Here is a 15,676-nt window from a genome sequence, read left to right as displayed (position 1 = left end):
GTAAGCAGTTTGTAGAAAACACACACAGATACACACACACACACACACGCACACACGCACGCACGCACAAACAATAACATAGCATATTTCTCAATGTCAGAAGTACCAGAAACCTGGAGAAGGATAAATAGTCAGATTTTTTCTGAGAAAGAAGGGATGATTCTAGAATTTATAAACCTATTGTGTCTAAAGTAAAAAACTAGCAACAATAACTATTGAAAGGTGATTTGTGAGTATACAAAAGGTGAATCTGTAATCATCAAGAGGCTACTTGCATTCACAAAGGATAAATTATGCTAAATGAACCTAACTGTCTTCTCTAACTGGTAAACTAAATTATAACAACAATTCATATTAATCTGGGACTTTATAATACAAAGCACTTTAAACAGGTAATTCTCAGTGAAGTACCACAGCATTATGGAAAGATAATATATTTTTAAGCAAAACAGATATGAGTTTGAATATTGGTGACACCTTTCTTCTCTGAGCCTTTTTTCTTCATCTGCATGTTTAAAACATATACAATAATAAAAGATGATCTGTTTCCCGATCCAGTTACTGAAATAAACAATATCTTCATTTCATGCAGAACTTATTCTAATTATTACCATTCTTAATTTTCTCAGTAAGCAGTGAAAAATGTAATAGTGTTATCTTTTTTTGCATATGAGAACATCCAGGGTAAATTTAAGTGATTTTTCATATGACACCCAACAAGTATGTTAAAGAACAAAGATATGAATCCTGTTCTTGGCTATATGCTTTCCCCTATGCCATGGAGGAGGGAGATAACTTCATTTCTTCATTTCTTAAGCACGGATTACATGAAATTATAAAGAACTAAGAACTGAATGATATTACAGTATGGAGAGTTTACAGAATTTAATTGACCAGACCTCCATAATGTTGATCAAAATTCACCTGGTTGGGGATGGGGTACACTCTTTCACCCCATAGAGCTCCGGAGTGGCCTATCTTCTTCAACAGTTTAATTAACTTAAATAAAGGGAATTCTGATTAAATATGCAAACAGAGAGTGCAACAAGTGGGCAATATGCTGGACATCAAAATCCAAACTCATTTTAAAATAAATAGATAAGAATAGTGAGTCAAAATATTGAAACCAATTTTACCAGAGATCAAGAAAAATAATCCCATATTTATGATTTAGAAAATTAAACATGCTCACTTCAACAGCACATATGCTGATATTGGAATGATACAGAGAAGGTTAATATGGCCCCTGTGCAATCATGACACATAAATTTGTGAAGTGTTCCAATTTTTTCTTATTATACGTCACGAGTAGAGAATTGGGGATACATGGTTTAACAGCAGAAAATATGAAAACAATTCTATGATTTAAGTTGATTACAAGCTCAATATGAATCAATAATTTGGCATATCTTTCACTTAAACTTGGCTCCATTAAAAAAAAATTCAGCATCATACACAGTGAAGATGATGGTCTCAAAGTGTTCTGGGCTGATCAATCTTCACCTGGAATTTCACATTTAAATATAAACATCAGGAGTGTCTGGGTGGCTCAGTTGGTTGGGCAACCAACTTCAGCTCAGGTCATGATCTCATGGTCGTGAGTTCGAGCCCTGCATCAGGCTGTGTGCTGACAGCTCAGAGGCTGGATCCTGCTTCAGATTCTGTGTCTCCCTCTCTCTCTGCCCCTCCCCCGCTCATGCTCTATCCTCTCTATCTCTCAGAAAAAAATAAACGTTAAAAAAAATCTAAACATATTTTGAAAAGAACCTTGACAAACCAAAGGCCATCTGGGAAACATTCCCAGGATAGTGAAAAGCTCAAAATCTTATGCAAGAAATGCTTTGGAGATACTGGGGAAGTCTATACCAGAGGAAAGAAAACATGTGGGAAACATAATGAAAGGTCCAACTAGAAGAAAGATTTGACTTAGTTTGTGTAGATCCAAATAGTGGACCACAGACCATGCAAGGGAGACATCTCTCAGGGCAAAGTGATGGAAGTGAATGACAATGAAACCTACTGTTTACCAAGCACAAAGCTAATATGTACCTTATATACTTTATTTCTCACAAACCCCTTTAAGTAACAAGCACTGCTACCTCTATTTACAGATTAAAAAAAAAATCCAAGATGAAAAAATTAAAATTACTTGCCCAAGGTCTTAAAACTATTAAGTTCTTAATCAGGGATGAATCCTCACAACCCTATGATGTAGGTACAATTTCAGTTACAAAAAAACCTGAATTACCAAATTTGCTAAAGGTCAAAGGTAATTAAATGGTGGAACTGGCTTAATAAACAAGTTGTACCAGGACCTGGGCAATACATTTTACAAGCATACTTTATTTTAATACCACAATGGCTTGTGATGGGTATTGCTATTCCCTTTTACAGATAAGGACACTGAGGCATAGATAGATAAAGCAAATTTGCTCAAGATCATAAATGACTGAGATAGGATTAAGACCCAGGTCTATGTGGCTTAACCTCTGTGCTATGCTGGCTCTCCCAGAGCAGCAGAAAGAATTATCTACCAACTATAGCTCTCTAAAAATGCTACAAGAGGTGGCCAGGTCTTCATCACTGAAGTAGTCCAAGTGGAAGCTGGTGGGCACTGTGTGAGGGTAGAACTGTGATGAGAAGACTGGGAACTCCAAGCTACTATGATTTTCTCAAATACGTTTTTTGGATTCATTCTTCACAGGACGTGCTAAGTACCAAATAGGTGCTTGGTAAGTATCTGTTGATTTGCATGGAATAGAAGTCCTCTCTCTAGAAGGGAACCCCTCAGTGCACTGCTGTGGGAGTTGTGGCTTTGCAAGTGAACTTTCTAGCTATTTGTGTCAAGGCTGAATTAGAGGGAGGCGGGCTTCCCAGCACAGCTAGCAATTAGAGTCCAACCCACAAATTCATGCACTGGACTGGCTGCTTGCGTGGGAAGGAGAAGGAAGGAGGCACTTTCAAGGGGAAGCAGAATAAAGTAGAGGCAGCCGTGGGCAGTAGCCCTGCAAGCTGTGGCCACAAGAACAGCCTGGACAGCTGGCCTCGGTCTCGATTTGGATTAAGATGTTTATTCTGCTCTGCCTCCCAGGCTTCTCCCTTCCTGCCCCAAAGGCTATCCACTTGAGTGTCTGAAAAGGTGATTAATTAGACACAGACTCTCAGGACCCGCCACGAAATGTTCTCAGACTAAGATTCACACTGGGGGTGAAAGATACCCTCCCAGTGGTACTACATAGAAACTCCCTCCCTCACTCACTCCTATAGTTTGAAGGTCATGATCCATGAAAAGATTAAATGCATGCCACGCTGAGCTTTTGCCTGAGCACAGATTTAACTGGCACTGTGAAATGGTAATGTAACCCAAATCTTGACTGGGGGTTCCCTGGAAGCAAATTTTCTCAGAGGAACATGCATAGATTGTACATTTGGTTTTTAGAGAGAACAAGTCCTTCTGCTCAATGCCCACCCCGCTGGTTGGTCAGAAATACCTAATCATCACTTCCTTGGGTTAAAGCAATGGTTCTCAAACATTTTGATCTCAAATCTCATTTATACTCTTAAAAATAATACGGGCGTATGGGTGGCTCAGTCGGTTAAGTGTCCCAAGTCTTGATTTAGGCTCAGGTCATGATCTCACAGTTTGTTAGTTCGAGCCCTGAGTGGGGCTTTGCGCTGCCAGTGCAGATCCTGCTTGGGATACTCTCTCTCTTCCTCTCTCTGGCCCTCCCCCTGCTATCTCTGTCTCTCAAAATAAATAAATAAATTTTTTAAAAAGTTTAAAAAAGAATAATATAGGCTCCCAAAGAGCTTTTGTTTATGTGATTTAGACCTCTCAATATTCATCACATTGGAAATTAAAACTGAGAAAAATTTTAAACTTCATGAATTCTTTTTAAAATAACAATACACTATCCTGAGTTAACACAATATTTTTCTGAAAAATAAATATATTTTACAAAACAAAAATATTTGGTTGAGAAGACTGTCGCTGTTTTACATTTTTGAAAATCTCTTTAATGTCTGGCTTAATAGAAGGCAGCTGGATTCTAAGATCTGCTTCTGCTTTCAATCTGTTGTGATATGTTATTTGGGATGAAGGTTATGAAGAGAATCCCACTTCACACAGTATGTAATTAGGCAAGGGAGGAGTATTGCAATAGCCTTTTTAGATAACTGTGGTGATTTTATTATTTTTTTTATTACACCAAAACAGGTTAGTTGTAGTATGGAATCTGACCCAATGTCAATGAACTTTTCATACTCTATTACATTAAAATCTATTGATTTGTCCTGCACTTTGAATAGATCTTTTACCAATGCATGGTTTTGTAATATTATTCATTAATCATTTGGGAAATATTGATTCACTGAGGTATGCAGATCTGCTAAATGTTGGTACATTTCATTATACAATATAAAAAAATCTCACATCTCTTAATAACACCACTGATCTTATCAGAAAAAATCTTTAAGTATTGGAAACTTGTCAAGCTCATAGCAGCAGGTAAAAATTTTTTTAATTCTAATTTTCACTTGAAAGCTCAAATTTTATCATTGAAATCAGATATTGTCAGTTATTTTCCTTGAAGTGACAGACTCACTTTGTTCATTTTTGAGAAAACGTCTGCCAGATACTCAAGTCTGAATAACCAGTTTGTCAGTCAGTTTTTCAAAAAAAAAAAGATGGTGTTCCATGGCAAAAAGTGACTGGTTTAATTCACAGCTCAAAAAATCTCACAAGTTATTTTTCTTGAGAATTTGGTATGTCTCAAAACTGTTTTACGTATGCTTCCCATTTTGTCACAGGAAATATTAAAAATATGTATACTCAAGGGTTGGGATTTTAATAAAAGTACTAATACAGCTTCATCACAAATATTCTTAAGAAAACTGCCTTTTTGTCTTTCCCATGAGTGTGTGGTGTTGAAGAGTGCAGAGTATCCTGCCTTGATTTGCTCTAAAGTGGCATCAGTTATGTCCACAGTTGCTTCTGTACCATCAGTGCAAATGTTAACTCTGTGAGAATGCCCGATAACATCTTAGTATTATTATGAAAATAGTTGCGATTTTGTAGACCTTCTGAAAGGTTCTTAAGGACCCCAGAGGCCCATGGAGTGCACTTTGAGAACTTTTGGGATAAAGTGTTGAAAGACCTTATTAAAATGCAAGTGTCATCTGGGAAGGATGAGCAAAAAAATAAACTCTTGTCAGTCACTGTCAGGTTTGTGTGGAGGCAGGAGAGTTCAGTAAGTATGGCCTTCAACTTCAGGAGTCAGATAAATCTGGGATAGAATACGAGATTCCACACTTTTTAGCTAACTCATGTAATTTTTAAGTCTTTTCATCTATAAATGGAAATAATAATCCAAAATCCTTTAAATTTGCTTTAAGGATATGATATAAGTAAGTACCTAATGCATAGTGCACACTCAATGTTAACTGGTCTTATAGTTTATGTTCTTATAAACTAGAAAGAATGAGATTTAAAAATGGCTAAGTTCTTTGTTTAAACTTTTTAAATGTTTATTTATTTATTTATTTATTTATTTATTTATTTATTTAGAGAGAATATGAGTGGGGGAAGCACAGATAGAGAGACACAGAATCCAAAGCAGGCTTCAGGCTTTGAGCTGTCAGCACAGAGCCCAATGTGGGGCTTAAAACCATGAACTTCAAGTTCATGACCTGAGCTGAAGTCAGATGCTTAACCGACTGAGCCACCCAGGCATCCCAAAAATGGCTAAGTTCTTAATGGGCATCGGGAACAGGAAGCTACCTGAGAGCCACAGGGTTGGAAATTCCTAAGTATTAACTAAGATTAGCCATCTAGGGGGTACATGGAAAAGAGGTGAAGAAGGGACTAAAGACAGGCTTTACTTTTTCATTCATCTATTCAAAAAATATATGATGATAACCTACAGCATGCCAGGCTCCAATCTTGTACTAAGAAAAGCCACAAAGAAATGACAACAACTGGTGCAGTGGTCAGGATGCGGATTTCATGTCAGGAGAACTGGCTTTTGGTCCCAATTTTGTACTAGCTGTGTCACCTAGGGCATGCCCTTTAAATCCTCTCAAATTTGGTTTTCTAATTTAAAAAATGGGAAAGATAATGAATGCTTCCTTGTGATGTTTCAAAGAATAAACGTTAAAATGTGGTTAAAGCAGTCTTTAAATATTTTAGTGCCTGTGGTGTTTAAAGTGACTCACCTTTTTAAGCTCTTGAAAAGCAGCATTATGTAGATGAAGGAGTCCCTATATCCTTGATTTTTTTGACTCTAACTTAGAATAATAACACTTGCCTACTTTTGAGGCATCTTGGCATACACAGTGTCAATATAGTTTGTGTGCGGTACATGTAGGTGTTCAATAAATGGCAGCTATTATTTATTATTTCACAGTGAGATGGATAGATTTGCCATGGAAGCTGACACATAACAATCCAAGAAAATAAATGGCAGAGAAAAAAAATTTAGCATGTTGCTGAATAAAAAAAAATACACCAGCAAGCATGTAATATTGATAGAATGAAAGGTCTGATTGTCATGGAGAGACTCATTCTGTGACCAAACCACGGTGAGGGCATCTTCTTGTCTTCCTACCTCTATTCTCAAGATCTAACCTCCAACTTTTAAGCAGTGTTGGAAGCAAGGGACATATACAAATGATATATTATTCCATCCTGAGCAGATGATTAGGCAGAATCTAAAGAGTGGAGTTTGGGGGAAACAAAGGAATTGAAAGGATTAAGAAAGCGCAGGAGCAGACAGATGAAATAGTACCCAAGAAGGGATGGTAGGTGTCTCTACTGACATTAGCAATGGTGCATAGAGCATCTTAGAAGGCCACAGCTAATAACCCAGGCTTTTTTTATGAGCTGAAAGATGACAATAATAACATAGAGAAGTATTCTCTACTCTCTACCTCATAATAAAATAGATATAAGATAGGGAATACCACCAAACTCAAAGACTGAACATTCTCCTAGATTTCTCATGAGAGTTTAACAAGCTAGCAGTTAATCTGGGTGGTTGTGAGCTTTATTTTATGATATTTTAAAATAAATATTTATGTAGTATTTACTAAGTGTCTGGAACAATTATAAGTACTCCACACATATTGATTATTTTAATCCAAATAAATTAGACTGCCCATTTTATAGATAGAGGAACTAGGCAAAGTAATTTGCCTAAAGTAATCCATTAATAAAGAGTACATTCTCCGAATCTAAAGAATCTAATCTGCTAAAGAATCAAGCTCCAGAGTTCAGGCTTCTAGTCATACAGCTCTACCATTATAAAGGGAGTAAAGTGAGACTTCAATTATTTTGATTCTGTTCATAGTACTCAGCAATGATATGATGATGATAAAAAAGAGGAAGGTACCCATTGTCGAGGTAATCTTCACACTACAAGGTAAGATTTGCAGACTGGAAACAATATGATGCGTCTTCCTCCTTAGGGTGAAAAGTAGTATATTTAAACTCCCAGTTTAACCTGCTGAGGGATCATCTTAAATCTCCATGAGGACAGTTCAGTGGAATAGGAAAGTGAGAGAGCTTACTAATGTCTCCTTCTACCTAAGCCTTGTCCTTAATTCCTCATCCTTCTCCCAAACTCCCTGCAGATCTTTTTTTTTTATGAAATTTATTGACAAATTGGTTTCCCTACAACACCCAGTGCTCATCCCAAAAGGTGCCCTCCTCAATACCCATCACCCACCCTCTCCTCCCTCCCACCCCCCATCAACCCTCAGTTTGTTCTCAGTTTTTAACAGTCTCTTATGCTTTGGCTCTCTCCCATTCTAACCTCTTTTTTTTTTCCTTCCCCTCCCCCATGGGTTCCTGTTAAGTTTCTCAGGATCCACATAAGAGTGAAACCATATGGTATCTGTCTTTCTCTGTATGGCTTATTTCACTTAGCATCACACTCTCCAGTTCCATCCACGTTGCTACAAAAGGCCATATTTCATTTTTTCTCATTGCCACGTAATATTCCATTGTGTATATAAACCACAATTTCTTTATCCATTCATCAGTTGATGGACATTTAGGCTCTTTCCATAATTTGGCTATTGTTGAGAGTGCTGCTATGAACATTGGGGTACAAGTGGCCCTATGCATCAGTGCTCCTGTATCCCTTGGATAAATTCCTAGCAGTGCTATTGCTGGGTCATAGGGTAGGTCTATTTTTAATTTTCTGAGGAACCTCCACACTGCTTTCCAGAGTGGCTGCACCAATTTGCATTCCCACCAACAGTGCAAGAGGGTTCCCGTTTCTCCACATCCTCTCCAGCATCTATAGTCTCCTGATTTGTTCATTTTGGCCACTCTGACTGGCGTGAGGTGATACCTGAGTGTGGTTTTGATTTGTATTTCCCTGATAAGGAGCGACGCTGAACATCTTTTCATGTGCCTGTTGGCCATCCGGATGTCTTCTTTAGAGAAGTGTCTATTCATGTTTTCTGCCCATTTCTTCACTGGGTTATTTGTTTTTTGGGTGTGGAGTTTGGTGAGCTCTTTATAGATTTTGGATACTAGCCCTTTGTCCGATATGTCATTTGCGAATATCTTTTCCCATTCCGTTGGTTGCCTTTTAGTTTAGTTGGTTGTTTCCTTTGCTGTGCAGAAGCTTTTTATCTTCATAAGGTCCCAGTAATTCACTTTTGCTTTTAATTCCCTTGCCTTTGGGGATGTGTCGAGTAAGAGATTGCTACGGCTGAGGTCAGAGAGGTCTTTTCCTGCTTTCTCCTCTAAGGTTTTGATGGTTTCCTGTCTCACATTTAGGTCCTTTATCCATTTTGAGTTTATTTTTGTGAATGGTGTGAGAAAGTGGTCTAGTTTCAACCTTCTGCATGTTGCTATCCAGTTCTCCCAGCACCATTTGTTAAAGAGGCTGTCTTTTTTCCATTGGATGTTCTTTCCTGCTTTGTCAAAGATGAGTTGGCCATACGTTTGTGGGTCTAGTTCTGGGGTTTCTATTCTATTCCATTGGTCTATGTGTCTGTTTTGGTGCCAATACCATGCTGTCTTGATGATGACAGCTTTGTAGTAGAGGCTAAAGTCTGGGATTGTGATGCCTCCTGCTTTGGTCTTCTTCTTCAAAATTCCTTTGGCTATTCGGGGCCTTTTGTGGTTCCATATGAATTTTAGGATTGCTTGTTCTAGTTTCGAGAAGAATGCTGGTGCAATTTTGATTGGGATTGCATTGAATGTGTAGATAGCTTTGGGTAGTATTGACATTTTGACAATATTTATTTTTCCAATCCATGAGCAGGGAATGTCTTTCCATTTCTTTAAATCTTCTTCAATTTCCTTCAGAAGCTTTCTATAGTTTTCAGCATACAGATCCTTTACATCTTTGGTTAGATTTATTCCTAGGTATTTTATGCTTCTTGGTGCAATTGTGAATGGGATCAGTTTCTTTACTTGTCTTTCTGTTGCTTCATTGTTAGTGTATAAGAATGCAACTGATTTCTGTACATTGATTTTGTATCCTGCAACTTTGCTGAATTCATGTATCAGTTCTAGCAGACTTTTGGTGGAGTCTATCGGATTTTCCATGTATAATACCATGTCATCTGCAAAACGTGAAAGCTTGACTTCATCTTTGCCAATTTTGATGCCTTTGATTTCCTTTTGTTGTCTGATTGCTGATGCTAGAACTTCCAGCACTACGTTAAACAGCAGCGGTGAGAGTGGGCATCCCTGTCGTGTTCCTGATCTCAGGGAAAAAGCTCTGTTTTTCCCCGTTGAGGATGATGTTAGCTGTGGGCTTTTCATAAATGGCTTTTATGATCTTTAAGTATGTTCCTTCTATCCCGACTTTCTCAAGGGCTTTTATTAAGAAAGGGTGCTGGATTTTGTCGAAGGCCTTTTCTGCATCGATTGACAGGATCATATGGTTCTTCTCTTTTTTTTTGTTAATGTGATGTATCACGTTGATTGATTTGCCAATGTTGAACCAGCCCTGCATCCCAGGAATGAATCCCACTTGATCATGGTGAATAATTCTTTTTATATGCCGTTGAATTCGATTTGCTAGTACCTTATTGAGAATTTTTGCATCCATATTCATCAGGGATATTGGCCTGTAGTTCTCTTTTTTTACTGGGTCTCTGTCTGGTTTAGGAATCAAAGTAATACTGGCTTCATAGAATGAGTCTGGAAGTTTTCCTTCCCTTTCTATTTCTTGGAATAGCTTGAGAAGGATAGGTATTATCTCTGCTTTAAACATCTGGTAGAACTCCCCTGGGAAGCCATCTGGTCCTGGGATCTTATTTGTTGGGAGATTTTTGATAACCGATTCAATTTCTTCACTGGTTATGGGTCTGTTCAAGCTTTCTATTTCCTCCTGATTGAGTTTTGGAAGAGTGTGGGTGTTCAGGAATTTGTCCATTTCTTCCAGGTTGTCCAATTTGTTGGCATATAATTTTTCATAGTATTCCCTGATAATTGTTTGTATCTCTGAGGGATTGGTTGTAATAATTCCATTTTCATTCATGATTTTATCTATTTGGGTCATCTCCCTTTTGTTTTTGAGAAGCCTGGCTAGAGGTTTGTCAATTTTGTTTATTTTTTCAAAAAACCAACTCTTGGTTTCGTTGATCTGCTCTACAGTTTTTTTAGTTTCTATATTGTTTATTTCTGCTCTGATCTTTATTATTTCTCTTCTTCTGCTGGGCTTAGGCTGCCTTTGCTGTTCTGCTTCTAGTTCCTTTAGGTGTGCTGTTAGATTTTGTATTTGGGATTTTTCTTGTTTCTTGAGATAGGCCTGGATTGCAATGTATTTTCCTCTCAGGACTGCCTTTGCTGCGTCCCAAAGTGCTTGGATTGTTGTATTTTCATTTTCGTTTGTTTCCATATATTTTTTAATTTCTTCTCTAATTGTCTGGTTGACCCACTCATTCGTTAGTAGGGTGTTCTTTAACCTCCATGCTTTTGGAGGTTTTCCAGACTTTTTTCTGTGGTTGATTTCAAGCTTCATAGCATTGTGGTCTGAAAGTAAGCATGGTATAATTTCAATTCTTGTAAACTTATGAAGGGCTGTTTTGTGACCCAGTATATGATCTATCTTGGAGAATGTTCCATGTGCACTCGAGAAGAAAGTATATTCTGTTGCTTTGGGATGCATCCCTGCAGATCTTAACAAAGCTTTCAAAGTTACCCCGAGGGATGAATGGAGCCTCAACCTTTAGGAATCATTCATCTACTTGAAAAGAAATAGCAGGAGGATGGCAGGAAGAGAGACATTGATTTCATTTCCTCAGAAGCTGCTCAGCATGAAATGAATTTTTGGAGGAGATCTGAAACTAGTGTTCAAATGATCCCACGTAACCAAATAGGCTCTAGAAACCCCCTTTATCATATTTGCCTCTCAAAGTGTTCCCTGTCCAAGAGTACTATCCAGGAAGTGATGTGGGCTCTCCATCAGACTCTAGTCAGTCAGGTGCTGAAGCTGCCTGCTCACCTGAACTATCCAGTGGGCTTAAAATGGGAGAAACAGCCTATGACGATCATCTCAACTTGAACCAGGCACCTTCCAACCAAGTTAGAATAGCTTCTCAATTCTGAATACAAGTTAGAATCACTTAGAACACATTTTAAAAATATATCCAGAGCCCACATTCTATCAGAGTCCAATTCAATCAGACTCTCTGAAGAGGCAGCCTGCATATCATTATTTTATGAAAGTTCTCCACGAGCTTATGATGCTAAGGTTGACTATAATTTCTAAGGACATTTAAAATCTCTTCTGCACAGCCAGAATGATTCTAGTGGCTTCCTGGTCTCCATGGAAAGTTTCTTAGTAGAAGAGGAAGAGTTATCCCAGTAGCATCAAAACAGCACAGGCTTTGGAGTTCTGGGTTCTAATTTTATTTCAAAGAGTTACTGATACTGTACAATTTGAGGCAGCATTAAGCAGAACAGCAGAGATAAATTAGATGTAGGGTCCACTTTGAAGTGAGAGAGGCCTAGGGTCAAGTCCAAGTTCTTTCAATCACTAGCTGAATGATATCACATCTATATTTATTCATCTGTAGAATGGGTATATTAATGCTTCCTTGCAGGGGAGTGAGATTTGAGATTGCAAATTCTATAAGTAAACCATTTAGTACAAAGTTGGGCATATGGTAGCTATTATAATAAGGACTTTAGAATCTCTCACATATACTCCCCCACTGCAACCCACTATCAAGCCAAACTAGGCCTGTGAGGGCTGAGATTTCTAAGAAGGGTTTTGGGGTAGGTAGAGCCATATCTGAGAGGCCTTGTAGAACATTGTAATTATTGTGAACATTATGCTAATTTATGCAGAATAGGGATAGTCCAATTTATACTTTGAGAAGGCCACTCTGGCTGCTGTGTGAAGATCAGGTTGGAGATGGATAAGAACAGAAGCAAGGAAACTGGTTAGGAGGCTATTGTAGTAGCTCTGGTGAAAGATACTAGAGGTTTAGAGTAATGAAGTGGTAAGAGGGATGAGGAGACATAATCTAATGAGATAAGCTTTGAAAGGAGCAGGAAGAAGGCTTGTGTATCCATTGGACTGGAGGGTAAGAGAGGAGAGAAAGTTCAGTGTGTCTCCCAGGTTTCTGATTTGAAGCCCAAGGTGGATTATGGGCCCATTTATCAAGACGGAAGACGGTTGGAGAAGGATTTTGGAGGACAACTGAAAGTTGTGTTTTGGTCATGTGAACTTTAAGATTCATATGAGTCATTTAAGTTGAAAAAACATATAGATGGTTAAGTATATAGATGTGAAGTTCCAAAGAGAAGAGTGGACAGGTAATATATATTGGAGAATCATTTTCATAAAAGTGGTGTGATTTTGTGAGAATGGCTAAGATCACCTAGGTGAGAATATAAAGTGAAAGTAGAAGAAAAGGAAACAAACATAGAATGGATTCCTAAAGAATACTAAAAGAAGGCTGCTTTGTTGTTTACTAGAGTATACATTCCTTGAGACCAGGAATATGCCTTATTCACTCCTGGGTTCCTCGTGCCTGATACACATTAGGCCCTTAGTAAATACTGTATGATTCAATAAGCAAATCAATGAGGTAGGTGATGTTCCAAGAACTGTCTCTGATTCTGATATTTCAGACTGTGAGCGTGTATGTGTTTTCTGTGTAAGTTTTAGAAAGTGAGCTCAGCCCTTGAAGAAATATGAGGCCTCTTTTTTTTTTTTTGAAGACTCTTAATTGTCCAGAGAATTCTTATTACTGTAACTCTATGGTTTCCACTGTCTTTTGCCTGAGGAAGCTATTTGATGTTCAGTCCCCCACACAAACAGGTATTTAAGGCATTAAGAACAAAAATGGTTTAGCTTAATTACATGCTTTCAACCCATTGGTTCTGTTTAATAAGGTTCATCTCCTGAGACACTTTAATAAAGATGCAAAATAATCCTCTCAGAAAGGGACTGACATTTCCACAGAGACCAAGATGGGGCCAGTTCATCTCTGATAGCTGTCACCCCTGCATCTCCCTGGTAACCTCTTCATGGCCCCTCTGGGCCAATGCCTCTCTCCTCTTTAAAATTCAGTGAACTCTCCCATTACTTCTTGTGCAGCTCTGTCTCCCACAAGGGAAAGACAAAAAAGCAATTCCTCTTCCAGGCTCCTTTTAAAAAATCTACTAGCCACCTGGTATAGATGTGCCAATAATGGTATGTAAAAGACCCAAAAGGAGGCTGTTGAGACATCCTGCATAAAAATTAAAACTAAAAAGAGAAATGTTCTACCTGATCTCTGTTCTCCCACCTCTCAGGGTAGGAGGGGTGGGAGAACAGTGCAGAGAGCCAAGCTAGGCTGAGTCCACAGCTCACTCTCCTGCTCCTTAGCTGTGTCCCCTTGAACACACTATTTTACCTCTCTAAATCTTAGTCTCCTCATCTATAAAATGGGGAGAATAAAGTTACGTATAGTCTAGGGTTTTAGTGAGGAAGAAATGAGATAATAGATATAATGCATTTAGCACAGCACCTGGCCCAAAGTAGGTACTTAGGAAATACACACAACTATACCTGAAAGAATCCCAAGTTCCTCTGTCCTTCAAACCACCACTTATGAATGCAACTTCAACTTAGCATTCCAGGGAACTCCAAAACTGTCTACAGACATGATAACTGGTGGACCAAAATTGGGGCTTTCCCAAGTTGTTATTTATCATTCTGGATCTCTCTGATTGCTTTCTTATGCTTTAAAAAGTCCAAGTCACATCTTGACATCCAGAAGCAATCAAATGTAGATTTAAAAGTATGCATGTGACATTAATATAACTTTCCCCAGATACATAGAGATAAGAAAACATGTCCATCACTCAGAATGGGAGTCATGTGCCTAGGGTGTCCTGTCTGCATCTCATTCGTAGTGCAGAATATTTGCTGGAGTAACAACTAAGGATTCTACTGGTGCATGCATATGTAAATTAAATCTCTAGCTGGCTGAAATACCTTGAGGGAGAAGAAATAACAGACACCATGTTATTCATGTCTGGCATTTATATTACATGTAGGCCCTATCTAGGCACAATTCTGGAACTCTATCAGGTGCAGTTTTTACATTATTGAAGGTATTTTCTCAGACCTCTTGTGTCCCATCTGGGAGCTCTATTCCAGGAGAGATATTAACAAGCAAAGCTTGTTTAATGAGCACATCTAGGAGACAGAAGAAGGGTTATTAAGCAGGAGCCCTTTTAGGAAGATACTCTTGTTGTTTAGGAAAATATTTTGATAAATAGCTTTCGTATGGAAGACTCTATGGGCATACCTTGAAAGGAGAGAGCACTGCATAAGTAATAAACAGAAATTTGAATATTGTTAGGAAAAAAAGAGTAGGAAATTGGGAGAGAATGAAGAGAGGGGAATGAGGGCAATATGCTAAAAGACATAATCCAAGGAAAAAGGGGGCAAATAATAAATTTCCACTGGCATAATGAATAAGAGATTTAAAGAATTATATCATCAAATCGTGTTTAACAGTGGAAATTGCCTCTATCATCACTATCAGTAAATTCTCTCATGCACCCAAGTATGACACGTGTGTGGTTTTAAGGGTTCAAGAGGATGAGCTTATGTCAAGATCATGATTGGGTAGAGAGTTGAGAAAATCCAAGACAAAGAAATGAGTAAGACAGTTCTATGGAACTAGAAACTCAAAGCCAGAGATTACCTTAAGAATATAAATTCCCAGGAATTCACAGAAACCTTGGGTTGGGCCCTGGATTTCCCACAGGATGTGGGATATAAGGTTCTAGCCAATTTTATTTAAATCTCAAAGGAAAGACTGTCCTGAATTGACATCTGGTTTATATGAGGAGTGATGGAAGTTATTGGACATATCTGGCCTGGAATGGAAGATACCGAGTGGATCTATGAACTGTAGTGCAGTATCTCAGGCAAAATAAAATAAAATTTAAAACAAACAAGCAAATTTATTCCATGCACTGCTGGAGGGGAGAACCAGAGCTAATGCCCTACGTTTATAGATGATTCACCTTAACATAAAAAAAAAAAAAAGAGAGAGAGAATTTTCTAAGAATAAGAATTTTTCAACAATCGAGTGATTGGCTTATAAAAATGGTGAATTAGTTGCCTTTTCTCTTTGGAGGTTCCCTAAAAAAGGATTCCTTTAATGAGTCAGATTGGATTTGATGTCTTCTAACGTCCTT

General features: G+C 38.1%; 1 non-coding gene across 1 annotated transcript; it reads left to right on the top strand.

Annotated features, from left to right (window-relative positions):
• The first annotated feature begins 1,184 nt into the window (after positions 1-1,184).
• Positions 1,185-1,291, top strand: LOC122496412. The gene has a single exon (XR_006300804.1). It is a non-coding gene; the product is annotated as a U6 spliceosomal RNA (small nuclear RNA).
• Positions 1,292-15,676: the final 14,385 nt, after the last annotated feature.

This window comes from Prionailurus bengalensis, chromosome A1 (genome assembly GCF_016509475.1).
Source record: "Prionailurus bengalensis isolate Pbe53 chromosome A1, Fcat_Pben_1.1_paternal_pri, whole genome shotgun sequence".
In the NCBI taxonomy this organism is placed as follows: domain Eukaryota; kingdom Metazoa; phylum Chordata; class Mammalia; order Carnivora; family Felidae; genus Prionailurus; species Prionailurus bengalensis.
This window is presented reverse-complemented; position numbering and strand designations above follow the sequence as displayed.